The sequence below is a fragment of the Marmota marmota genome, unplaced genomic scaffold, assembly GCF_001458135.2.
Source record: "Marmota marmota marmota unplaced genomic scaffold, marMar, whole genome shotgun sequence".
Taxonomy (NCBI): domain Eukaryota; kingdom Metazoa; phylum Chordata; class Mammalia; order Rodentia; family Sciuridae; genus Marmota; species Marmota marmota.
The window spans coordinates 6425784-6453558 of record NW_025999982.1 but is presented as its reverse complement, the minus strand read 5'-3'; the positions used below and the strand labels follow the sequence as shown (position 1 = coordinate 6453558).

The window sequence follows — 27775 nt, the reverse complement described above, 5'->3', positions numbered from 1 at the left end:
TTTTAAACGACAGAATGAAATCAGGCAAGTAAAAATCTCAGGGAGAAGTGTTCTGGGCAGAAGGGTTACTCTGCAGAAGTCACAAGATTGGACCGAGCTTGGTCTGCTCCAGGACCAGGAGGAATGTGTGTGTTCAAGAGTTCATTGACATAAATGGTAACACAAGAGGCTGAAGATGTGGCTAGGGGCCTGATCACAGATGCACTGTAAGTCACGTCCAGGAGTTGGGTTTTTCCCCCTCCCTCCCTCCCTCCCTCCTTCCTTCCTTCCAATATTTTAGTTGTAGTTGGACACAATACCTTCATTTTATTTATTTATTTTTAAATGTTTATTTAGTTGTAGATGAACACACAGTATCTTTATTTATTTTTATGTGGTGCTGAGAATCAAACCCAGGGCCTCACGCTAGGCAAGTGCTCTAGCACTGAGCCACATCCTAGCCCCTAGAGAGTTTTGGGGTTTATTTTTTTGGTTTTTTTTGTTTTTTTTCCAAGTGAGATGAATGCCATTACGCCATTTAGAATATTTTAAGCAACTGTATAAAAACTATAAAAGAAAAAAGTTTTATTCTTGCTGTAATGGAAATATAGACAAGAACAGAAGCACAGAGACCAGGAAAGAGGTGGATTATTCCTCTGTTACTTCTAAAGGAGTTGTGATGGGGCTGGACCTTGCGAGCTAATAGGGGAAATAAAGAGCTGTGATCAAAGGCAAACAAAAAGGGGAAATAGTGGAGAGTGATATTGCCCAGATTATGTTGTTGTGTGCATGTACGATGTACAACGACAAATCCCACCTTTCTGTACAACTATAAGGTACTAATAAAAAATATGGAACAGGGGCTGGTGTTGTGGCCCAGTGGTAGAGTGCTTCCTTGCATGTGTGAGGCACTGGGTTCCGTCCCCAGCACCACATTAAAAAAATAAATAAATAAAAATAAAGATATTGTCCATATAAAGCTAAAAATATATGGAACAAACAAAAAAAAAAAGAGCTATGATAAGATTGAACATATGTTCCAAATTTGCTGATGAAGTAATGCAGAGAGAATAGGAAATTTTTTATTTGAGCATGTGAATGGGGAAGAGCAAGCTGAGGGATGGAAATTGAGATTTTTTTTTTTTTTTGGCCGTGTTATGCCGCCTCCTTTGGTACTGTGGATTGAACCCAGGGGCACACTACCACCAAGCTACACACCCAGCCCCTTTATTTATTTATTTAGTAAGTTAGTAAGTTACTTTTGGTACTGAGAATTGAATCCCCAGTCCTTTTTATTTTTTATTTTGAAACACAGTCTCACTCAGTTGCTTAGGGCCTTGCTAAATTGTTGAGGCAGACTTTGAACATGCAATTCTTCTGCCTCAGCCTGCCAAGCCACTGGGATTACAGGCATGTGCAACCGTGCCTGGCTAGCCCTTTGATTGATTGATTATTTATGTATGTATGTATATATGTATGTATGTATGTAACAGGGATTGAACTCAGGGGCACTGGACCACTGAGCCACAATCTCCAGCCCTATTTGTATTTAATTTAGAGACAGTGTCTCACTGAGTTGCTTTGCTCCTTGCTGTTGCTGAGGCTGGCTTTGAACTCAGATCCTCCTGTCTCAGCCTCTCGAACCTCTGGGATTTTAGGCATTCACCACCATGCCCAGCACCCTTTGATTTTTTTGAGACAAGGTCTTGCTAAGTTCTGACGCTGGCCTCAAACTTGTGATCCTCCTCCCTTAGCTTCTAGAGTCTCTGGGATTATAGCAGTGTACCACCACACCTGGCTGGCCATGTTAATTTTGAATTGCATAGTTCTGATATTTATTCCCTGTATAATATTGAACAATTATTTTAGTTTTCTTGTCTATGAAATGGGGATGTTAATAGTACCTATCCAATTGTTTGTTATGAAAATAAAATGAATTAATACTCTTGAAACACTTAAAACATAATTGGACACCTTGTAAACTCTCAGTAGATGTTAGCTATTGCTACTGTTGTTGTTACTATTATTACAGTTATCCATAGTTGTAGTAGTATATCTCCAAATGAAATATTGAATAGACTATAGGATATGTGAGTCTGGAGCTCCAGAAAGAAGTCAGGCCTGGAGAAAACACATAATTCCATTCTATCAAATAATGCTGAGAAGTGAGAGTTTGAAGACAGAACAGAATTGTGACTCCTATCCTACTTCTATTTTCTTCAGTAAGGAGTTTGAAGGAAGGAATTGAAGCTAAGTGAGTAAGAGGTTCAAAGGGGGAATAGGAGTGAGTGGGTGCCTGCGGCTTTAAGTTAGTGCTAATCTCTAGGTTCAGCTAAGGTATTCCCCAGGGGACTTAGGGCACTTTCATATCTGCTTTTGGAGTTTTCTTCACCATAATTTCTATAAGGAGGGCTAATACTTCACAGAACCACCCCACCCCCAACCCCAGGAGAAATTCTATATACAGAGAGCAATAGGCTGGCTTTTATCCCTGACGAAATTCTGGAACCAGTGATTAGCCTGATGGTTTATGAGCATTTGAGAAAAAATTGCATAGCACTAGTAACCAATCTGATTTGTCTAAAAATAAGTTGTTCCCTGGGGACAGGGGTATAGCTTAGTGGTAGAGGGTTTGCCTAGGATGTGTGAGACCCTGTGTTCAGTCTTCAGCACTGAAAGGGAGGAAAAGAAAACAAACAAACAAACAAACTTATGTAAAAATAAGTTATTCCCAAATAAGCAGTTTTTCTCTTAGGGTTTTGTTGGAAAACTAGAGCTATAGGAGCAGCAGATCTAGGTTCAACCAAGGGTTTGATGGAGCATCTCGTGCCATTTTGTAGGTTAAGAGGACTTAGAGCGCTGCCTTTGCTAAGGCAATGACTCTCTGGCCTTCAGGTGCCCAGTGGACAACTACAAGCAGGATAGATTTTGGTCTGTATCTTCATTTTTGACCTGTCTCCCTTATTACCTTTGTGACCTGCTCAGCTCTGCACATAGACATGTTAATTATTTAAGGAACATTTACCTAGCAACACAAGGTTTATTAGTCCTAAATTTACTACCCTATCTGCCCCTCTTCAAGACTGAGGCAAAGTTTTGGGGGACTTACAGTATACTGTTTCAGACCCCTGGAGTGTCATGTACAAGTCCCCAGTCATTGTCCTGCACCTTCCAGGTAGAGAGGAGTTTTGCAGGTGCACCACCCCATGATGAGACTGCCCCCTTCCAAGGCCACAGGTGGTGGTGGTGGTGGTTTGTTTTTGTTTGTGGTCCTAGGGATTGAACTCAGGGCCTTGTGCATGCTAGGCAAGCACTCTACCAACTGAGCTATAGCCCCAGTCAGACCACAGGTTTGACAGATAAATATTCTGATCAGCAAGTAAAAGTTGCCCCCTTAAATTATAAGGACTTCTCTGTAGCCACCTTGCAGAAACAGAATGGAAATAATGATCAATCAGATTAGTTTGACCCAGACTGTTTGATTATGCATAAGTCTCACCCCCTGCCCCAGTGCGCCCTCTCTTAAACTTAAAGCTTATGTTAGCATGCTGAAGACAGGGCTAAGGAGGTAGGTTCTCTTGCTTTCTCATGTAGCTGGTTTGCTGGAACCCCTGGAGTTAGGCCTCTGGCCATAGGAGGAAGGATAAGCTACCATTGAAGTACCTGTCTGGGCCAGGTGCTTGATAAGATGGTAAAATTACATTCAGAGCACTGGTTCAGTGATGCCCATAAAATTCTTTAGTGGGGTATCACAGGATTCTATTCTTGGTTGTGTCCTGAACAAAAAACTGAGAGGGAAACATTGAGATGGAAAGAGAATGAGTAAAGTAGAGATAATAGACAATTATCTTAATGACTAGTTAAGCTTTATTATTTAACACTCACTTGAGAACCTTTCGTTCATTCATTTATTCTTTTTTTTGAGACCACCCTATCAAATACTGTGCTTGGTGTTGAGAATACATGGGAAAACAAAGAGAAATAATTTGTAGTTTCTTCCTTCAAGGACCTTCTAGATATTGCTGATAGAACAGGCATTAACATAGAGGTATGAACAAAGTTCTCTCGAAGCCTAAAGATGGGAATTATCAGTTCATCCAAAGCACTACTCTGTGAAGTGCTCCTTTTTCTTCCAGATGCCTGTCTGTCTCTTTTTTAAAAAATATTTATTTTTTAGTTATAGGTGCACACAATATCTTTATTTTTATGTGGTATTGAGGATCGAACCCGGTGCCTCATGCATGGTAGGGGAGTGCTCTACCACTGGGCCACAACCCCAGCCCAAGATGCCTGTCTCTTTTGAAGAGAGTTATTACTTTAAGATTCTCTGCCTTTGTAGATAGTCCTTATATTGTTCTATTTTCTGCTGCTATAATGGAATGCCATAGGTTGGGTACTTTATGAAGAAAAGTAAATTTTACCCCACAGTTTTGAAGGTTGGGAAGTCTAATATCAAGAAGGAAGCACCTGGTGAGGGCCTTCTGGCTGTGTCACAACATGGCAGAGAGTATCACATGACGGGTGGGGAGAGGGGGCATGCACACTCGTGAGAACTCCCGAGTGTGTGCTCTTAACCACTCTCAAGTTAAACAGCCCACTGTGGAGATAAAGGCATTACTCTATTTAGGAGGGCAGAGCCTCCCAGACCTAAGGACTTCCTAAAGGCCGGGCCTCTCAGCACCTCAAATTGGCAGTTAAATTTCAACAGAAGGTTTAGTGGGAACATTCTAACCATACCAGTCTTCCTGGAGGGACCTTTTGATGGTTAAATGCCAGGGATCTATCTCATTAATCTCTACATCCTGTTTTGGTGACCCTCCCACTCCTAGCTCACAAGCACCCTCCCTGCACCTCCAACCTTGAAATGAGCTGCTCTTTGTTCCTCACTCCTTTGAAGGGGCCTAGTTACCTCCTTTTATGCAAATATAGAACAGTACCTTCACTTATGCAAATGTTGAACATTAACACTGGTAGTGCCCAGGAGCAATGTTCCCTCAAACATTCCTCTGTTCAGGAGTAACAAACTATGAAGGTTAAGCTACAGGAGCAGTTTAATCTTGTAATCAAATAAGCCTTACTCCATCTAACAGCACACATAACTACCTCATTGTTACTGTGCTGCATTATAATTAGCCAAGTAGAGAATGGTTGACCTAAGAGAATGCAATTAGTATTTCTTTTATACAGTGAAAATAGATCTTTGTGGGTTTTCTCTTCTTTTTGTTAGTTCTCCATTACCTATAATTATCTTTACTATTGACGGTTTTTCTTGAGACAGCTATAATTTAATCTTTCTTGTATACTCATAAACACACAGCTCCTATGACACACAGGTTAGAAAGCCAAAACTCTGGCTAGTACTCCCATCTGCAGGATCTATTCTTTTCCCTGTTAGAGAGGCATCTTTTCTGGACTTGTTAACAGATGCAGTGTGTGGTGTGTGGACCTGTCTTAACTCCAGTCATGCTGGAATCATTTGAGGAACTTTGACAGAACCCACGTGCCTAGATCCTGTCACTGGAGGAGGTCTAAGGATTTCCCAGAAAGGAGGAGCCTCAACTCAAGATGAATGGGGTTCTTGGCACATGTCACAGAAATTAATTTAAGGACATGTCAATCAGAGGCACAGAAAATTTAGGAAAGCAAGTAGTGCACATTCAAGTGCACTACTTGAGAGTGAGAGACACTTGGGATTCTCAGGCTCATCATTTTAAAGGAAACCTGGTGAGGCACGGGCACAAGAAATTTTGTGTCATCAGTCAGTTTGTTGACCACAAGATGGTTTATGGTGGCCTGGCAATTCTCAGGGTCCTTGGGCTGACATGGTCGCCATTATCTGATCAGGAGATGATGTTGATGTCCTCTAAACCATAGGTTTTTTATTGGATCTCTCTTTGCTTAACCTGTTTATTATGTGGTCTGGTCAACAGTGCCCAAGGTAATTTTCATACATGAGTGAATTTATGGTAATTCTAAAATTAACAGATTTTCCACCAATTTGGAAATGAGAGGCTCAAGAGAGAGAACTGGCTTGGAGAGTGGCAGGCCTGAGAGGAACACTGACTTCAGGAGGGAAGGCAAGAGGAGCTTTAGCATGAGGCTTTTAGATGAAAGTTATAGTTTTTGTTTTTTCTTTTGTCTGCTTTCTATCTAATCTTTTATATTTCTTCTATCTCAAGTCCTTCTTATAGAGAGTCAGACTGGTTTGGGGTGGGTCTGCCATCAGTATTTTTCATTTTATTTTGAAGTTCCTCAGATGGTATTGATATGCAGTTGCAGCTGAACACCATTGCCTGTAGAGGGACAGAGGTACAGCATGATGATCTGTCCAGGGAGGAGCAGTGTGAATATCACAGTGCTATAGAGGGCAGAGAGATCCTCCTGGCCTGGGAGGTAACATATAGAGTGTAGAGAGATTCGACCTAGCAATCTAGGGGACCAGAAACTGAGGCTTCATTCAGTTATTTGGAGGAGGTATTGGACGCTGGATGGTCTGTCTTCTGGTCCAGAGGTGGCACCACATTAAACACCTTCAGTATTGACCACAACCCATGGGAATAGGCGTAGAGCGCTCTAGACAGCCCCTCCTCATCTTGGATGTCCATCCTGATCCTCTCTGTTTTATACAGAACCAAGAATTGAATCAGATTTAGCTTTTGAGCTAGACTTACCACTAAACACCAAGTGATGGCAAGCGCCAACTGGAATGTCCTCTCCCTCCCATCTCCTTAGATGTAGCTTACACATAGACACATTGAAAGCAATCCTAAGTTGTCCCTCTCATTATAGACGAGCAAGTAAAACCTGCAGATGTTAAATGTGCTGGTTAATGTTACACTAGTGCTTTAAGTATTAGAACCAAAATAAAGAAACACTTTTCTTGGCTGTAAGTTCATTACTTTTTCTAGTATATCACACTGCCATCTAGTATATTCTCCTATTTCCAGTAGAATAAAGACTTCCATATTCTGAGGAGAGGTTAACTTTTGGGAACTTCTGCAGCTCAGTCAGATTTATGCTTAGTAGGAGAGATCTATCTAATATTTGTGCTCCATAATTGACTGAAAATTTACACTGAGCTGGAGCATTGTTATCAAGCCAGTTGTTGGGCAATGTGACACTTTTTCTGTGTTGCAGAGAATTTTCAATCACTTCAAAATTTCTTGCTTATAAACTGAAAGGGCAGTATGACCTTGTGGGATGAATTTTGAATGGACTATACCATTGGTTTGCTGATGCCTGAAATTTCTTTAAAGGAGGCAGAGATTTTCATTCCACAAATAGAAGTGAAAGCTTCGAGATGCAAATGCCTTAGGGACATAGTCCATGTGAACTCATTCACTTGTTCACAAGTTGTAGTCAGTGAGTGAGTATCAAAATGACATTAATAGCTACCACTTATTTAGTTCCTCTTAGGTACCTAGCTCCTAGACGCCTTGAATACTTATCTCCAGTCATTCATACAGAAAATAGAGCCCGGCAAAGTGGCCTGCACCTGTCCTCCCATCTTCCACCAGGGGGAATCACTTGATCCCAGGAGTTTAAGGCCAGCCTGGGAAACACGGCAAAATGTCCATCTCAAAACAAACAAACAAAAAATAAAGCAAAACCAAAAGGAATTGCCAGTATTATTTCCATTTTGCAATAAGGAAACCAAATTTCTGAAAGGTCAGGTAACTTGCCTAAGATCATGTAGCCAGTGAGTGAAAGAGCTGTACGTGGCATGAATCCTGTCATAAACTATTTTAAAATATAATCATTTATCCATCTAAGACCAAAGGCATGAACTGAATTTATAAGATTACAAATACATTCTTTTAATCCATTGTATCTGATTTATTGTTTTTAATTATATGATTTAACTATAGAATCCCAACACTAACTTTTATTCTTTGATCTAATACATTACAGTTTTGTTAACCATTGTTATGCTTTGGGTGTGAGGTGTCCCTGGAAAGCTCATGTGTAAAACAATGCAGGAATGTGAAATGATTAGATTATGAAATCTGTAGCCTGATCAGTGGTTAGTCCATTTGAATTATTAATAATTTGAATAGATTACTGGGTGGTAACTGTAGGTAGGTGGGCCAGAGTAAGAGGAAGTAGGTCACTGGGGACATGATTTGGGTTATATATTTTGTCCCTGGCTCCTGGACTCTCTATCTGCTTCCCATCTGTCATGAACTGGGCATCTTTCTTCTGCCACGATGTTCTGCCTCCTCTCAGGCCTCGTGCAGTGGAGCTCGCTGACCATGGACAGAACCTCTGAAACCATTGTCTTCAAATAAACTTTCTCACCTAAGTCATTACTGTCAGGTATTTTGGTCCCCACAACACAAACCATTTTGGCTCTGATTCCCAAACAAAAACGAGGGATTTATTTATAATGACCTGCTTGGCATTAGTATGTGTTCTTTGGTCATTTTATTATAGTTTATGAAAGAATTAATGGATTTTAATCAATGACATCAAGAAGTATCTATGCCTAAAAAAACCCTGTATAAAATCATAAGGTGGCCAAATCATGACATCTGAGAAAGGTTTTCAAATGGAGATAATCTCAGTGATCATCTCTAGAGAGCTTCATTTGTCACGTGAGGCCTAGTTTCAGAATATTAGATCCATGTTCTACAGGGGAAGATTCCATGTATTTATTTCACTGAGAATATTGGTTATTATCCCTATCAGGCCCAACATGCCCTTTTTAAAAGAAATATTATGCAGTGCTCCTTACCAACCTGAAATAAAATTTGTAGAAAATATAACCTACCCACACACATAAATTCTTCTCAAGAAATCAATATAAACCTCAACTGGTTTTTTAGTGGAATTTAATATGGTGATTCTAAAATTTATAAAGAAACATAAAGGGTCAAAAATAGCCAAGACACTTATGGAAGAGAACAGGGTGGGAAAACTTGATTTATGAGCTATCTGGATTTATCAGGAAGGGGCACCCGAGGGCTTCTGAGGTGCTGGGTGGGAGTACACTTTACAACAGTTGAGGTATGCCTTTGTATTTTATTTTTGTGTATATTGGTTATATCACAATGAAAAGGGAGTTTGAATAAATCAATATTATGTTCTTGCTGTGCCATAAAGGAGAAATGAAAGGAATGAATTAGTCTGGAAGACAGAATTACTCCAGCAGATTCCACAGTGCCCCCTGGGTGGTCCTACACCCCATCGAAAGCCTCCGGGTTGGAAAATTTCTTGTTATGGAGTTTTTCCAATTGTGTTTGGTGCACTGTTTTTGTTTGTTTGTTTGTTTGTTTGTTTAAGCAATTGAAGAGCTATTTTAAAATATATAATTTATTTATATCTATATGTATACGTATATATGTATAAATCTTTTACATATATATGTACATATAATCTGTAGCTATGGGGAATTGAATGAATCCAGGGGTGCTCTAGCACTGAACTATATCTACCCATCCCTTTTTAAAATCTTTTATTTTGAGACAGGGTCTTACTAAGTTGCCCAGGTTGGCCTTGAACTTGCAATCCTCCTGCCTCAGCGTCCCGAGTCACTGAGATTGCAGGCATGTATCATCACACTGGCTATATTTTTATTTTAAATTTGTATGTAGTAATTGTACACATTTGTGTGGACATTGTGATATTTCAGTGCATGTATTTAATGTGTAATGATAAGATTAGGTTAAATGACATGCTTGTCACCTCAGACATTATTTCTTTGTGCTGTGAATATTCAAAATTCTCTCTAGTGTCTATTTTGAAATACGGAATTAATCTTGTCAACCATAGTTATCTTATTGGCTGTAGAATATTAGAAGTCTTTTCTCCAGTCCATGTGCACCTCTGTACCCATTAACCATCCTCTCTTTATCCCTCCCTCCCCCAGGCTCTATTTCATATTCTCTCTCTCTCTCTCTCTCTCTCTCTCTCTCTCTCTCTCTCTCTCTCTCTCNGAACTTACTCCTTTTCCTCCCTTCCTCCCTCCCTCTCTTCCTTCCTTCCTTCTCCTAGCCTAGTCCCTATTAAGCAAGTGCTTTAACAGCCTAGGGCTTTCTTTTCTAGGTAGAATACAAATATACCTACAGTGTGCATACGGACACACAGTACAGTTGTGGTACTCAGATTTCATAGGGGTGGGGAACAACTAGGCAAAAACGTCTTTAAAAACTCCTAAGGGGCAATAATGAAAAAGTAGAATGGGAAGTCTTGCCATAAGGAGGAAAAACCTTTACTCTGAGGGACCTGGAAAATTTCAGGTCCATTTCTCTACATCTTTCCCCCACCATCTTTCTGTTTGGTTGGAGGTCAGGGAGCAGGGTAGAAGTGGTAGAGATGAAGAGGAGAAATGGAGCAGGATACACTTGAGTAGATGAGTTCAGACTGCCTGATTTGTTGTAAATGGACAACCTTATACACAATTAGACCAATTTCTGCATCTGAGCTGTAACATTTACATGGTCTTTCTGCAAGCCTAAACATATTTCTCCCTATACTTAGAGTCAGAAAGAGTGATTTTGTGTAATTTATTTCCCTTGGAAAGCTCATCTCATACCAATAGTTTTGTTTCATCAAGATCCTTTATATTTTTCCCTTAAATTTCCAATGCAGTTAAGTCTGACTCTTTATGGGCCATAAGCAAAGACATAAATGATAATAGAAAAAAACATTCTTCAATTATAGAAGGCAAGGGTTCTAGGGTACATTGTTCAGCTGCTTTCTTGGCCCATGCTACCATGACAAAGCTGATAAATGACTTTTAAAAGGTTTTCCTTTTTTTTTTTTTTTGTTTTGTTTTGTTTTAATTTTTACCTTTGGGAAGAAGTGGACTGGGATGATTGGTTATCCAAAACATATGCTACTTCAAATTGTGGGGAAAATGGAAGGTGAACTAGAAATAATATTCATATAAGCATGTGAATAATTTTTATTTATTCCGAAAATGGTAGTTATATGTCAATATTTTATGTGATGTTGGGGAATGGGGAAATAAGAAAAAGCCTCTCCCCCTCTAGGAGATTACATTCTAGGCAGAGGGTATAGATTAAAAACCAATCAAGCCTTACATCCGCCATAAGGTAAATAAGAGAGGGGCCATGATAGAGAGCTCTCCTAGCAGCCTAGGACGAGCACACAGGGCAAAAGGAGAAGCCGGTGAGGCTCTTAAGTAACTCCTGTGTGTAAGGGACAGAATAAAGAAAGAGAACCACACATAAAAAAGAAAGGTACTGATGAAGAGCATAGGAAGAGGCAGGAAGAAAAAAAGGAACGAATAGTGTCACAGAAGAATGGGGTAGTCAGTCACATTAAGAGTGCACAGTAGTCAGCAGGACTGAAAAATATCTGAACAGACCCAGTGGAGTGGTGGGGGCAGAAGACCAATGGCAGCATGCTGAGGAATAAATGGAAAGAAAGAAAGTGGAGATTGATGTGAAGGAAAGAAAGAGAAAGGGCTGTAGCCAGAGGGAGGATAGAGGGTAGAGAAAAGCTCTTTTTCTTTTTAAATCACATATGGTTGGGGGAGATGATGAATTCAAATCAGCATGGCCCTGTGACTTGCATCTTCCATTATTCAAAGAATTAGTAAAATTTATTGGTAGACCCACTATTAGCTATTGTTTTCAAGGTGCTGTGGAACACAAAAGACAGCTGTAAAAACTGGAGAATAGCTTCTGAATGACCCCGGTAATTATGGATGTCTTCATGTTCCAGATAGCAGGGAGGGTATTACAACATGTCATCAAACAATCCACTTAAAATAAGCACCTTGACAAGCATGAGGCACTGAATAGCAATAACTGTGGTTTTGCTAACAGTGAATTCTGTCAGTTGTTAAGTCTTTTTAAGCGATTGGCAGTCTATGAACATAAATTGCAGATAATCAACCTAACGCTTAAACTTTGGTGAAACTTTTGGGCTACTCTGAACTGCCGATGTTAAGTGGGCCAGAAGCTGGCATAATAGCTACAGTAACACCACCACTCATTTTGGTAAGTGCTATCTGTGTGCTAGGCATTGTGCAGAACCCTTTTCACAGATCACTTGGACTTCATAATGACAAAGACACTTTATCATTCACATATTTTATTATCAGATACTTCATTATTCACATTTTTATGAATGGAGAACTTTTTGAAAGTTACACATGAGGTCAGTGGAATGGGAGGGCTGAAGCAGGCATCAAAGGAACAGGTTTCTAATCTGAATCGTGTTTTAAAAAAAAAAAAAGCATCTGTGTGATTGTGGCAAGATCCAGCATTCTAAGAGTGAGGTCTTAGAATGCTTACACACATAGTGACATGTAAAACTAAAGTGTCATGTTGTTTGCCATTTTGAGAAAATTATGGCTGTCTTTGAGAAGTGTGAAAAGTGAAGAGTAACTGGCTGGTCTAGGCAGAGCAACCCAGATGACCAATTGATTTAAAAAAAAAAAAAGCCCCCCTGAGGAACGACTTAAAACTGGCCTTACACAGTAGAGGTCTAAACAATGGCATTTTTGTTTGGCCCATACTGTGTAAAGAATCTGAATCAGGTGCCAGCCATTAAAAAATAGGCAATTTTCTATTAAAATACACAAATTACCAGCTGCCCTTGAAAAATAGGAAGCATGTGGCTGGGAATGTGGCTCAGTGGTAGAGTGCTTGCCTAGCATGCATGAGACCCTGGGTTAGATCCCCAATACCACCACCAAAAAAACCAGGAAACAGGTACAACCACATCCAACTCTCCACACTGGCCTACTGAGTCTGTGCAGTTCAGCATCCGCCCCCCCCCCCAGATTCTCCACCCAGGGCCCCCCCCCACTGCATTCCAATGTGCCTTTCCTTGTCTAGGCCATGAGACTGGAGAGGAGTCTAACTTTGGGAAAGGATGCTTTTTTTAGAAGAGAGGTATTATTTCTTCTAGAAGGAATAGTTAAGAAAAAGGAGGGAAGGACGCACTGGCAGGAGTGTGGAGGGGAGAGGGGCGGGAGCGGGAAGGAAGAAACTGAATCAAAGCATCAGTTTGTTGGGTAGGCATGGTTTCCTAAGGTTTAGGCTGGTGGAGCATACTGAACTGCCCCAGGAGCACCACTTTATATAGTGCGTGTGAAAGTCGCCCTTGGCCTTGCACCCACACATTATACACGATATGCTGTTGGCTGGATTGGAAATTACTAAGGCAGTTTACAGAATTTCCAACTGTGAAATGTTTTTATGTAGCCCAAATGGCTGCTGGCTCCTCAGTACACTGTCAAATAGAAGTGAGACCTGAGCCTCTCCAACGCCCCCGCTTTCCTACCCGCAGTGTGTGAGGGCCTGATTCCCACAGCCTTGCCAACAGTCTGGTTCTTGGAGTCTGGAGGTCTGGTTGGTGAGAGCTCTTCATTTCTCTTATCGGGAGGGAGGTGGAACATATTCATGGTTTGGGGATACTTGACAATTGTTTTTTCTGCGTACTCTGTTCAAGTATGTCTGCCAATTTTCTATTATAGGCTTTAGTCCTTCATTTTTAGGAGTTCTTTTTATATAAGAAATATTAACCTCCAGGTGTGATAGAAGTTATGAATATTTTTTCTCCATTTGCTGTTTGTACTTTTGCTTATGGCGTTTTGTGGGTTTTGTTTTTTTATTTGCTGTGTTGAATTCTTTTCTATTTCCTCAGATTGACTGGTCTTTTTCCTTTTGCTTCTGGGTGTCAAGTCACATAGGAAATGTTGTCCTAACTCCCGGAATGAATTTACTACTTATTTGTTTTTCAAGTTTTATATTTGAATCTCTGATCCATTTGGAATTTATCCTCATGCTTGGTATGAAGAATGGTCTAATTTTATCTTTTTCTGTATGGCTATCTAGTTAACCCAAGGGCACTTATCCGAGACGTCACATGTATTATATAGTGTACATGTATTTTCATATGCATTTTGTTTCTATATTTTTTATTTTCTTCTCCATTCCAGTGAGCTCTCTATTCATATGCCAGTGCCACACTGTTTTATTTATAGAAGCTTTTTAACATGTTTTAGTATCTGTTTTTCTTATTCAGAGTTTTTCTAGCCATTCTTGCTTGATTGCTCTACTAAATTAGCCTTATTGTTTAGTTCTGGGTGGAGGAGGATTATCATATTTCTATTCAACTGTTATTAAGTTTAGGTTAAGGGAGTAGTGACATTCTGTAATCTTGAGTCTTCCTCTGAGTACATAGTATGTCTGTTTGTTCAAATCTACTGGGTTTTTTTTTTTTTTTTTTTTTTTGGCATTACTGGGGATTGAGCCCAGTGGTGCTGTATCATTAAGCTACATCCTCAACTCTTTTCAGTTTTTATTTTGAGTTGTATCTTGCTACATTGCCCAGGCTGGCTTGTGATCCTCCTGGCCCAGTCTCCTGGGCCACTGGGAGTACAGGAGTGTAACCACTACACCTAGCTGTTCAAGTATACTTTTATGCCATGTTCTTTCTTAGGCATGCTCCCCGTAAATTTGAACCAGATTAAATTTGAAGAGATGGTGAGAATATCCAAGGTGAACTGCCTGGCCAGCAGTCAAAATATAAGGCAGGAGCTTACAAGAGAAAGAGGTCAGGCTCAAGATACATGCTGGGAACCACTTTCATTAATATGATTTCATGAAATAACATTTTCCTTGTTACAGCTTTAAGTTAGTCATTCTAACATTCTCTAAGGAACTTACTCACTGAAGACATTTAATTCATGGGAGATGTATGAGCAGGTAGTGTTTTCATATCAATGAAAGTTACACAGCTATTTTTTAAAAAAATTCTAAACCACAGTTATTCAGTTTAATAAATAAAAATGTTTATGCTTTTTAGGTTATTTCATTAAATAAATTTTTGTTTCTAATCAAGATGAGAAAGTACATGTTTTAGATTTAATCGACTACATAAATATTTAAATAAGAATCTTTGGTATTATTTACATCATTAATTTCTTGGAACAAATGAAGTGATGATGTTTTTTAAGAAAAACTCATTGATGTGCTACAGCCCAGAAAACAGAATGGCTTAGTGTCAGAACTTAATAATTATAGAATTGGGTTTATAGTCTGGGGATGTAGCTGAGTTGGTAGAGTGCTTGCCTTGCATGCCCAAGACCCTGGGTTCAATCCCCAGCAACACACACACACACACACACACACACACACACAAACACAAAAGAATTGGGTTTACCATAGGAGATTACTAGATGAATTTATTTAAATTATTCCTTGATTTTAGTTTTATATTTGGAAAATCACATACACATAAGCCACCCATAAGGTTACATATTCTAGAGTTAGTCTGTTCAAGGAATTTTTAATCAGAAAAGTAAACAGAAGTTTCTGCATGATTTTCTGTTACTTTTAGGACTATTTTTACAGATTAAGAATTTAAAAACAATTGCTGACTGCTACACTATGTTATATATTATTTTCCATTTCAAAACTAGTTAACATCAGTTAAACCCTCATAGACCATCTCAGTAAAGCAATGCCATGGTGTTGCAGATTAAGCTTGCTTAAGGAATTGATATAAGTCACATTGCATTGTAGACCACAACAGTTTCCCCACTGGATAGATGTCTAGTTGTCTATTTTTCCATAGTAACCACACCTGAAGCAATAGAATTTCATATATAGCTCTTCCTTTTACTACTTACTTTAGGCTTGGGGTGTGCTGAGGATAGAATGAGATGTGATGGTAGAAATGCCACTCCCTTTAGCTTTATTTCAGAGAAAAGAGGGCTAAACACAAAATTTGGAAGCCTTTTGTCAGCAGGCTTAGGAAATAATATAACATGTTGTCTGTTCTTTGCATACATCTCTCTTTTCTGTAGATTCTACATAGCAGCTGTTTTCTTTAGAGTATTTATAGTTTGTGTTGAATGATTTTCAGGGATTTGTTTGGGCCAATATGGGAATATTATGACCCTCATGGCTATATCTCTTGACACAAGGCTAAGATGTCAATGTAGTAGTCTTAGAATTATTTCAACCCAGGCATAAGAAAAACAAACTGGTATGTCCCATCTCCCTATCCATATCACAAAGATTTGGATTTTTCAGCCGTCAATGGATTTAATCTTTGGGCATTAGAGTAAGTGTGCCAAAGGAATAATAGAGTGTCAGATGTTAAAAAATAATTGGAAAAAGATATGACATTGAAGTGTTTGTTACTCAGACTACATCATGACTTCCTACTAAACAGTATCATGGCAGGGACAGCCTTTGGAGAACAAGATTCCTGGGAGTCAGGGACAGTTGGCTGTTCCTCTTATCTTGAGGGCCACTACAGAGAAGCGTTCTTACTAACTACTTGCCATGATTTTAAATCGTGTCCTTCAAGTGTGAATAAGTAAAACCCTTTTAGGTCATATTTCTCTGGGATTCCATTTCTGGGGGGAAAATCAGTGATCTGTAGGAAGAAAGCAGATAACGGCTTTCCTTTGGTCATATATCTGATCGTACATCAAGTTGGCTATGCAGATCCTTGAATGCAAGGATTCTTGAATTGATCTGCATCATGGATTCTGTTAGTCTCCTAATTGAATCCAGAATTATTAAGTATTTGCATAGTTTTTTCAGGATTTCCTATTCAATATCTTGTGGCCATAAACATAGGAAAGCCTTGTGAAAATACCTTGGGAAAATTAAATATTAAAAAATATTTTAAACAATTAATCTCTTAGCTGATTTTTCCCTGTATGTTTCTCCACACTTAAACTTTACCTACCCAGGACCTGACTCCCTTTTTCTCAGAACTGAAGGAAGTCTAGCACACTGGGAAATAACTTTAAACACATGCCTGGAATTCTTTAAAACCTCAGCCAGATTCTGCAAGGGCTGATAGAAGTTGCATTTAGGAATTACTGACTGGTCTGCTCTTTGTCCTGATCCAGGCACGGCCAGGTTGTTTTCAGGCGTCAGAGAGGGTAAACAATCTGAAAATTAATTGGTCTTGAACATAAAATTTCAGGGAACCAGAATTCAAAATTGATTCACAACTGGAAGAGCTTCCTCTCTTATTGCTCTGAAATGATCTTTCAATTTGGTCTCATTCTGAAAGCTGCCACTTGAATTGGACTGGGAACAAATGTTGGAATTTACAGAAAACAATTCATTGCTTAATCTCTGGCAATTTCATTTTATTATGTGATCAAAAGATGTATTACAAGTTGGATTCAAAAGGAAAATAAAGTTTGAACAGTTAAAGTGTGATCATCAAATCATTTTCCCACCCGGAAATAAAATAAAATCCATTTGAGAAATACTTGAATGCAACACCTTTTTTTTGTGTGTGTGTGTGTGTTTGTATGTGCATGCATGCCTGTGTGTGCTGGGGATGGAACCCAGGGCCATGCTTAGCACATGCTCCACCACTGAGCTGCACCCCCCAGCCCTATAACATGTATTTTTCTGCTCTTTCCGGTTCACTCTCATCTGCTTGGTTTTTGTTTTGTTCATTTACATAAGGCAATCAGGGTAGAATAGAAAAGGGAATTTGTACTCTGACTGCTTCAATTCAGGACCTGGTTCTGCTATTTGCTAGCCGTGTGAATCCTTTTCAGACTGGTCTTTGAGCGTCCCTGAGCAAGGTGATAAAAGTACCTGTCCTACCTCCCTCACCAAGGCAAGTCTTGATTTCAGATGATAAGATTCCAATGGACAGTTTAATTTCTCCCACTGTGATTCTTCTTATTGAGATCACACATCGAGGACCAGTCCTTTAATCTTATAACACTCTTTTTGAGGGCCAGGGAATCAGAAAACTATTTTCCCAAATCCTTTCACTACCATTGAACTCTCTGGAATTGAGAATACTAAGTCCTTCCTGTAAATGAAATTGTAATTCCCTAATCTAAGAGCTCTTTCCAGGTACCAGTTCGAACAAGAAATCTAATGGAATGGTAATGTATGTATATTCCTATACAGTGTGATGTGAAGCTTGCTTAAACTTGCTGATAGTAGAATTTATATATATATATATAAAATCAATTCTGAAGCTGTAGATCACAATCCCAGTAGCACTTGCAGCTTTGGCAAAGAATTTTGCCTTTGGCCTGTGCTGATGCTCTTAGTTACTCTTCTCCAAGACTCTAAAATGTTCTGTACAAACCAATGATTTGTAAGAAGGTGCTAGGTCCTCCTCCCACCAAGTTGCAAAGAAATTCTTTCCTTATCTTCCCTTGCCCGTTACCTAAGGACCTGTGAACATGTGCTGGATATAAGCTCATGTTTTGGATCAAAGGCCCAAAATTTTAACTCACTTAAAGGGTAGCTTAGCAGCACATCTCTCTGCTGTTTTCATAGCCCACTGACATTCTCTCTACTATTGTTGATCCCTGAAACTCCCACATTTTACCCACCCCCCAATATCTTCACAGCTCTACCTCCCTCAAATTCTTTTTCAAAGTTTAATTTGTGGCCATTGCACAGTCCTGACATTGAGAAGTATTTTAGGTACTAAATTATTTAGCATCTTAAAGACCACCAGAATATTTGTGATTGATATGGAGACTTTGGTGGGCTTTGTGTCTACTTTTCCTGATTGTATTGACTTCTGTTTATTTGAGAGTATTTTTTTTTTGGCTTTTAACAATTATAGAATAAATCTGGATTAAATAACTTGAGGGGCTAGGGTTGTAGCTCAGTGGTAGAGCGCTTGTCTAGCATGTGTGAGGTACTGGGTTCGATCCTCAGCACCACATAAAAATAAATAAAATTTAAATAATAATAATAATTTGGAGGTTTTTCAGTTATAAACAAGATATCATTTGTACTGGGCATGCAACACTGTGTGTCCATGGGTGTGTGTCTGCGTATGTGTTTTACAACAGAACCAATAAAATGATTAATACATAATTTTGTAAGAATTTGATTCTCATTATAACTTCAGTATTGGAGCTGAGATTAAGTTTCTGAATTTGAATCTGATTCTTTCAGACTTCCAACTCCCTATAAGTTTTTATGTGCTGATGCAGGGTTGCTGTTTTTAGGTCACAGCTATTTGGCTTTTCTAGAAGCTATTCTTTCTCTAAGTGACTGACAGGAATCATTACTCTCTATGGCAAGAAATGAGAAGTTGGCAGGAGCCCTACAATGACTGTCCAGCTGGATTTATTTTTTTTTTAACTATTGTGCCAATTTCCAAATTATCTTCAGTTATAGGGCATCTGCTTTCTTTAAAAGGTTCAAAGTGGGTGATACACATGTAGTCACAGCCCTGCCCAGGTTAGTCGTGAGAGAACCGGATGTCCTTCTGTAGATAGGCTTTTTATTTAGCACTCTGGAAAGAAGCCAGAGATCAGCATGTATTCCTAGAATTTCCCAAGTGAAAGCCACAACCATCAGGCAATTTCTGTATTTGTTCCTGAAATTCTCACTTTGTGACTTTGATTCCTTCTGATTGTTTAGAGGTCTGAATCAGACAAGGATTACTTTGTAAGGATTGACAGTAAGCACTCACGGCCTCAGTAATGATAGCAATATTTCCTTTCTCAGCCTCTTCCCAGTATGAATTTAAAAACACTAAAAAGAAAAGGGCCAGGGCCTTAACCTGAAGAGATTTCTGAATTTCCCTCTTGTGTTAGAGAATTAATTGAGGGAAAAAGTATTTGGAGTGGGAGTCGCTCTGGAGCTGAGCTCTGCCATTTCACCTGGAGTTAAACATGCCCACTTTTTATCACCTGCTTTGCTGGCCAGGGCCAATTTGATAATAACAAGCTCAGAACAAAACACATCTGTTTGTTTTCCCTTATCTGCATTAACTACTAGAAATGCTTTTGCTCATTTGAGCTTTGCCCTCCCTAGAATCTTGATGTTTGTTTTGAATTTGTTTTTTGGCAGAGTGAGAGCCCATGCATGCCAGGCAGGCTCAGGGATGTGTATTTAGTAGTTTGGGATTTTGTTTTCTTTTTTTATTGACTTGCTTTGGGCTGCAGCTTTTAGTGTTTAAATGTCCGATTCTTCCATTGTCCTAGCTGTGCTCTCAGTAATGAATGCATCTTCTGTTTTGGAACTGTGCTGGATAAGATGCAAATGTGTCTGTCCTCTGCTTTTACCTAGTGAGTTCACCCAACTGGGTTTGCTGCTGTTTGAAGATATTAAGAACCCACCACAGTCATGCTATGGTAAATACAGGGTACCTGCTCTTTAGTCTGCTGAGGGAAAACAATGGGCTAGTGCTCTAAAGGAATGGGTATATATTGACTCTGTTTTTTAATTTTTTAAATTAAGACATAATTTTCAAACCACAAATGCACCACTTTAAAGTATAAAATTAAGTGGGTTTTAGTTTATTCCGAAGATTGTGCAGCTGTCGCCACTATCCAATCTAACATTTTTGCTCCTCAAAGAAGCCCTATCCCCGTAAGCAGTCATTTCCCTCCCCTCTCTCCGTAGCTTCTGGCAGCCACTGATCTGCTCTCTATGGATTTATCTATTCTGGACATTTCATATAAATGAAGTCACATATGTGGCATTTAGTGGCTGGCTTCTTTTACTTTGCATGATCTTCTCAGGATTCATCTAGGTCATAGCAAGTGTCAGTACTCTGTTTCTGTTCATGGCTTAATAATGTTCTATCGTATGAGTATAAAACATTTTACTTATCCAATTATCACTTGATGGATATTTGAGTTACTCTAATCTTTTGGCTTTTATGAATAATGCTGCTTTGAACATTCATGGGCAGTAAATTTTCCGTTCTCGTGGTTATATACCTGGGAGTCGACTTGCTGTCTCAGGGCAGCTCTGTATGTAGCTTTCCGAGGAACTGCCAGACGGTTTCCATCCGAGCTGCACTGTCTCCCGTTCCCAGCGGCAGTGTGGGTTGGTTCTGATAGCCCAGCATCCTCATCAGCACATACTGTTATCAGACTTATCGATTACTGATCCTAAAATTTACATGTGTTCTACCAGTAAGCCACACCCACAGCTCTACTTTCTTGGTAATGTCCTTTGACATACAAAAGTTTTAAATTTAGGTTTCATATTTAAGAAAATTTTCTTCTAGAAGAGCTTAAGAGCTTTAACTCTTATGTTTAGGTCTTTGTTGCATTATGACTTAATTTTTATATGTGGTGTGAGGCAGGAGTCTAAATATTCTGGCACCATTTGTTGAAAAGATTATTCTTTCTCCCATTGAGTTAATTTGGCACCCTTGTAAAAAATCAATTGGCCATAGATGTGTAGGTTTATTTCTAGACTTTCAGTTTTATTCTATTGATCTGTATGTCGATCTTTTTGCCAATACCACACTCTCTTTATTACTGTAGTTTATAGTAAATTTTAAAGTCAGGAAGTGGGAATCATTCAAAATTAAAAAAAAAAATTAGTGGAAGGCAGTTGTTCTCATTCTGGAGCCTTTCTATATAAATTTTAGCATCAGATGGTCAATTTGTCAGATTGTATAAGGAAGCTAGCTTGAATTTTGAAAGGGATTACATAGAATTTGTAGATCATGTTAGGGAGTCCTACCACCTAAACTATGTTAAACTTTCAATCCATGAACACATTATGTCTTCCCATTTATTTAGGTTGTCTTTCATTTATTTCAACAGTATGTCATGATTTTCAGTGTATGTCTCACACTGTTTGCTAAACTTATTTCCAAAAATAAAAATAAAAATTAGCACTGGGGATTAAACCCAGAGCTTTGACGTGCTACATAACTGCTCTGTCATTAAGCTGTATCTCAGTGTATTATTCTTTCATATGTGGGTGCTATTGTAAGTGGAATTGTTTTCTTAACTCCATTTTCCTATTATTATTGTTTGTTCATAGAAATTTAACTATTTTATATGTCATTTATAGTAACCATTAGATAAAACATCTTCCTATTAGAATTTTAAATATTGGAACCAATTTATAAAGCCATTTAATTTTTCTTGGGATTACTTTAGGGAAGAGACTATAGATGGTTAACATTTATTAATTATTCTGATTTAATGCTAACTTCTGTCTCCATTTTACGATGAGGATTTTTTTGCCAATGGTCTTGTAATAAATAAGTGGCATGGCTACAATTTGAAATATGGGACTTTCATGATCTACCACTATGCAACCTCTCCTGTTCCATTCCTCATACTCTGTGTTTCAATAGTACCAAATTCCTGCCCCTTCCATGAATTTATCAGGCCGTTTACAACTCTACCTTTGCACTTGGTATTGCTTCTACAAAAAATGCTCTCTGTTTCTCCAGGGTATTTCCTAGATCCCACTTCCTTTATCCACAGGCATAAATTGCCCCAAAATTTGTGTTCTTAACTACTTGACTATTCTGCCTTTTGGGAATAATTCATAATAGCTCTACCCTGGAATGTAGGCAGTAGATTAAGTGACATAGAAATGTTTTCAGATCTCTAATTCTTGTCTCTCATCAGGGTTGATCATTTCACATTTGTACATGATTCTCTCCCTCTTTGATGGAATTTTAATTTCAAAGAGATTCTTCAGTGAGAATGGATGAGCTGAGCTGTTATTGAGCCTGGAAGCAGGAGTTTCTCTCTATAGGCAGGGGATGATTAAGGAGAGTACAGAAGGTGAGATAAGGGTATGGCTTTAAGAGGCATTTTGAAAGTAGAATCAAACCAATTATATGGAATGAAAAAGAGAAAGAAATGAAAGTAAATGATGGTGACATCACCTGGATGGTAGATGACTCAGGTGGCAGAGGATGGTGGGTTCCCTAGAATACTTGAGGGAAGCTGGTATTGTAAAGGTTAGAATATTAGAGTATAGTAAAAAGCAACCTGGATCTAATCCCATCCCACCACTTACATGTTATTTAATTTGTATATTCAACAATATGCTGCTGATTGTGTAATAGTAAAAAAAGTAGACATGGTCCCCTATCTTCATGAAAGAGTCTACTGAAGGAGTCAGATAAAGTAAACCCAAGGAAGATAAATACCAAATGCACATACATGTATTGTGGAGAGAAAGAACAGGTGACGTAATAGAGGTCCCCATTGGGAAAAGGGGATCATGGAGGGCAGTGACTACTGAGCTGTGCCCTCCCTGAAATATGGTAGAAAGTAGTCCAGTATCAGGTCAGGAAGGGGCATTGCAGACAGAAGGAATAGATGTCTGCCTCATAGGATTATGGCAAGCATTAAAAAAGCAACACATATAAGAACATCTAGCCCTGGCACAGAGTAGGTGCTTTAAAAAACAAAATGAGCTTGAATAATCAGAAAGCAAAATAAGCCTTTTTGTTTAAAAGTAGTGGAAACTGAGGGAGAGACTAAACTTGCCTGCTTTTCTCCCACCCATTCCCCTTCCATGTTCAGGGGTGGTATCCAAGGGAATGACTACTGGGGTGGATTAAAGAAGACAGGGGCCTGAAAGAGCCTGGGGAGGAGTGACCAGACAGGCGGTAGAACCTGGGGACAGCCTTGGGAAAGGAGCCAGGGAAGGCTTTGGAGCAGGTGGCCAACCAGGCTGGCTGCTCGCAGGCTGTCTAGTGGGATGAAGACTGAGGGGCCAGCAAAGGTGGGGGCAGATGGCCATTAGGAGCATGTTGGGTGATCTTTCAGATCAACTTTCATAGAACAATGAGGAAAAGGAGACTGAGGAAATGGAAAGAGGTTATCCGAACTATGGGTTCAAGAGGTTCCACGAGAAAGGGAAGGACAGAAGGAATGATTGCTGGAGCGTGTGATGTGTAAGGATCTGTGCTGAAAGGAAGTACTAGTGGGGAGAGAGCCGTGGATAGTACTAGAGAGGAGGAATATGATGGGGTAGATGGGGGAAGGAACTGGTGAAGGCAGGATGGGGCCAGGAACACAGGAGGAGAGATGTGCTGGAAAGAAAGAGTGACAGGAAAGGGAAAAAATATTTAGAAGATCTGATCATAGTAAAATGGCCACTCCTGGATGCAGGGTGGTTTGGGAAATGTAGGTTTTAGTCAGGCAGCTCTGTGCCCAGCTTTTTAAAAATCAAGGTTGTTTTACTAAGGAAGAAGAGGAGAATAAATTCCTGGGTAGGCCACTCACTGACTGCCCCAGATCATCCAACCCATCTAGGGTGGTTGGTGCATCTATAGGGAATTAAATTCTTTACTCCTCACCAGTAGCCTCTTTTTCCTGATAGATAAACAGAACTCAAGACAGCTAAGTAAGTTCCCACAGGGCATAGGCAGGCAGCAGGGCCACCACCTTCCCTGTCCAAGTCCAGCCTCCTCTGTTGCCTGTTGCCTTTCGTGTGAGTCTGTGCGTAGTTCAACTAACAGACAATTTTAAGAATTAGGGCTGTACTTGCAGATATTCTAAATATTCCAAATCTATGTAGTATTGAGTGCATTATATTAAAGTCTAGAAAGATTAAGAAGTCAGTGGGATTTAGATGTGGTCCATTGAAAAGCCTTTTATAATGGATTTAATTTAGTTTTTGTTCAGAAACTCATTTGGCTTCTGAGACACAGTCATTTCTCAGTGTTTTGGAAAGTGTTTGCAAATTCTTCCCACCGTAGGACCTGCTATTATATCATAAGGAACACTCATGAAAGCTGTTCCTGAACACCATTTATTTTAAAAACAAACCTTTTTCTAGTAGAAACAAATGTTTGCACATCTTAGGGACACAGACTGTGTTTCATCTCAGAAAACCCATGAAGGAATGATAGTAGTGCAATGGCAAAAGGCTCTAACAGAGGGGTAGGAATTATGAAGCCCCAGAAGTCACTTCTCCCAGACATAAAGTTAAACAATTACATGAAAAAAAAAAGGATATAACCTAGGGATAAAAGTAAGGGTTTAAACTTGTAAAGACGAAATAAATAGATTATGTTAAACTCTGTTTCAGTCATTAGTTTGAAGTTTCTTCTCCTTTATTGTCATAGTGAACTTGTTTGAGAATTTCCTTCATTTCCACACCGTGCGTCTATGAAGGGAGGCTGGTGGGCACTGCGTCATTGAGAGCTGGGAACAGGAGGAAGGAGGAGAATGGCTGGGCCTGGAGGAGGCCACTGATCCATAACCAGACTGTGACTTTTCTTTCTTTTTCATCCGAATGGCCCAGTGACAACCTCAAGAGGGTGTTTACTTCCTTCATCCCATAGATTTTGCCTGTGTGATACGTAAAGTGAGCAGTGGTCCCTTGGGAGGGCCTCATAGTCCTAGGTTTCTGGCCTGCCGTGCCTGTAGATACCTGAGAGCTAACCACGGGGAGGATGGGAGAGTGGAGAAGGGGACTTTAAAAACTGGCACAGATGCAGTTTTTTACTTTTCTTACCATTCCTTCCACCATAGACTGTTTAGGTTTTTAAGCCTAGAGAAGCAATTTAGGCCAGTGGTTTTCAAGTTGCGGTCCATGGAACCCAGTGATATTTCAGGACCAAGTGCTTCGTGGAGTTGGAATCATTTACCTTGAAGAAAATTGTCAAGATCAAATGAGGTCAAGTCACTCCTCTACTTAAAACTCCCAAGAATTCCTCTTCATCTGTGGCTAAAGTTCAAGATCAGTAGCTTAAAATGCAAAGTCCTTCATGATCAGCCCACTCCACGCTCACGCAGTTTTTGCTGTTTCATTCTTCACACTCTGTACTCCAATAGTGCCAGGCCCCTGCCTGCTACTGTGAACTTATCAGGCTAGCCACAACTGCCTGCAGATGCACTTGATGTTTCTTCTACAAAGAATGCTCTCTCTCTGAGGCAGGAGGATTGCAAGTTCAAGGCCAGTTTGGGCAACTTAGTGAGGCCCTAGCTCAAAATTTAAAAATTTAAACAGGGCTGAGATGTAGCTCAGTGGTAGAGCACTTACCTGGCTTACACGAGGCCCTGAGTTTCATCTCCAGTACCATAAAAAAGGGATGGGGGATGGGGCTGGGGATGTGGCTCAAGCGGTAGCGCCCTCGCCTGGCATGCGTGCGGCCCGGGTTCGATCCTCAGCACCACATACAAACAAAGATGTTGTGTCCGCTGAAAACTAAAAAATAAATATTAAAATTCTCTTAAAAAAAAAAAAAAAAGGGATGGGGGAGAATGTTCTTTCTCTTTGTTTGTCTAGGATGTTTCCTTGCTCTGGTCTGTTTTTCCTGACCCTACATAATCACCCCCTTATCACATCCCACCCAAACACTGTCTTCTGACTGCTCTACTTTCTGTATGGTATCTACCACAATCTAGAATGATACCCTCAATGTATTTTTTTAAATATATATATTTTTAGATGTTGATGAACCTTTGTTTTATTAATTTATTTATATGTGGTGCTGAGAATCAAACCCAGTGTCACACATATGCAAGGCAAGTGCTCTACCACTGAGCCACAACCCAGCCCGTCAATGTATTTTTTAAATATATATATATATTTTTTTTAGTTGTAGATGGACACAGTACCTTTAATTATTTATATGTGGTGCTGAGGATCAAACCCAGTGCCTTACACATGCTAGGAAAGCACTCCACCGCTGAGCCATAACCCCAGCCCATCAATGTATTTTTTGTGTCCTCTGCTTTTCTGGCTCTGCACAGTCTCCCTGAGCAATCTCATGGGCTCATGTGGCATCAGTTAATAGCAGATTTTCATCTTCTGCCTAGATCTTTCTCCAGTGCTTGCAGCCAGCTCACTGAAATATGGCCACTGCATAGCTTCACTAGAGTGACACACAGGCATCTCAGATTCACAACTGGATGCTTCAGGCTAACTAATCTCACCCTCCAGAATATTCCTCTGGCTGTGTGCTCATCTCAGTGAGTCGCCCTCTCTGCAGAAGCTGAGTGTCGTCCTTCGCTCCTGCCTCTTCCACAGTCATGTCATTTTGATTGTTCTATCCTCAAGTTTCTTCCTAGTCCATCCTCTTCTCTGCATTTCCACCACAACAGTCAGTTGCCTTTTTTTTTTTTGCTTAAATTATGTACTGATTCTAAGTCCTTTAGAACGATACTGTCCAATAGGAACATATTCTTTTAAATTTTCTAATAATCACATTAAAAAATAAAAATAAGTAACATTAACTTTAAGAATGTATTTTATTTAAACCTATATCTATATCTATCTATCTATCTATCTATAAAATCTGATCAGTTCAACATTTGATCATTATAAAAATTAGTGAGTTATTTTAAATTATTTTAAAAATACTAAATCTTTCAAATCCAACATGTGTTTTATGCTTATAGGACATCTAAATTTGGATTAGCCACTTTTCTACCTTTATGTAGGTAACTACAGTTAGTGCCTCCTGCATTTGCCATTGCAGCTGTAGAATGTAGAGGAATGTAAAGCCTGAAGCAGGGATTAGAGTGCTGACATTTTCTTTGGTAGGTTCCAGCCCAAAGTGGTGAGAGTAAAGGATAAGGAAAATTAAGCAAGCAAAGGTGTGGTGATGTACCCTGCTGACCACCACCTCACAGCCAGGGCAAGACACAGCAGGCTGTCAGCAGACACCCACCTCCATCCTCTGTTCCACTGGCTTCTTCCAACCCCTTGGAAACTTCTCAGAAAGTAGTATGACATTGGATCCAAGACCATGAGTGGAAGGGCGACTCGTGTGAGTTGAAGAGGTTGGAGCAGGTGGAGGGACACTAGGCAGAGGCACACTAGGTTTTGTCCAGTACTCTGGCTGAGCTGTTTGACTCAGGTTTTGTCTTTCTGCAGTTTGTTTTCTATAGCCAAATGTTCTTGCTAAATACAGACTTGTCACTCTCATTGCCTTCTTTCAAAACCTCCAAAAACTCCCCCATTATTTTCAGGATAAAGTCCAGTGTGCCTTTTGTTCAGTGTTTTATTTGATCTGCCCCAGCTTCCCTTCCTAGCTTCTTATCTCAGTCACCTCCTCCCATCTTGAATGTTATATATATTTGCAGAAAGCATTTATTTTCTCAGTTTCTGTGGGTTAG

At 39.6% G+C, this 27775-nt stretch overlaps 1 protein-coding gene across 4 annotated transcripts in view; it reads left to right on the top strand.

Moving 5' to 3' along the window:
• The window catches only part of Btbd9 (BTB domain containing 9), a 403587-nt gene that overhangs the window by 166563 nt on the left and 209249 nt on the right, over positions 1-27775 (top strand). The window lies entirely within an intron of this gene.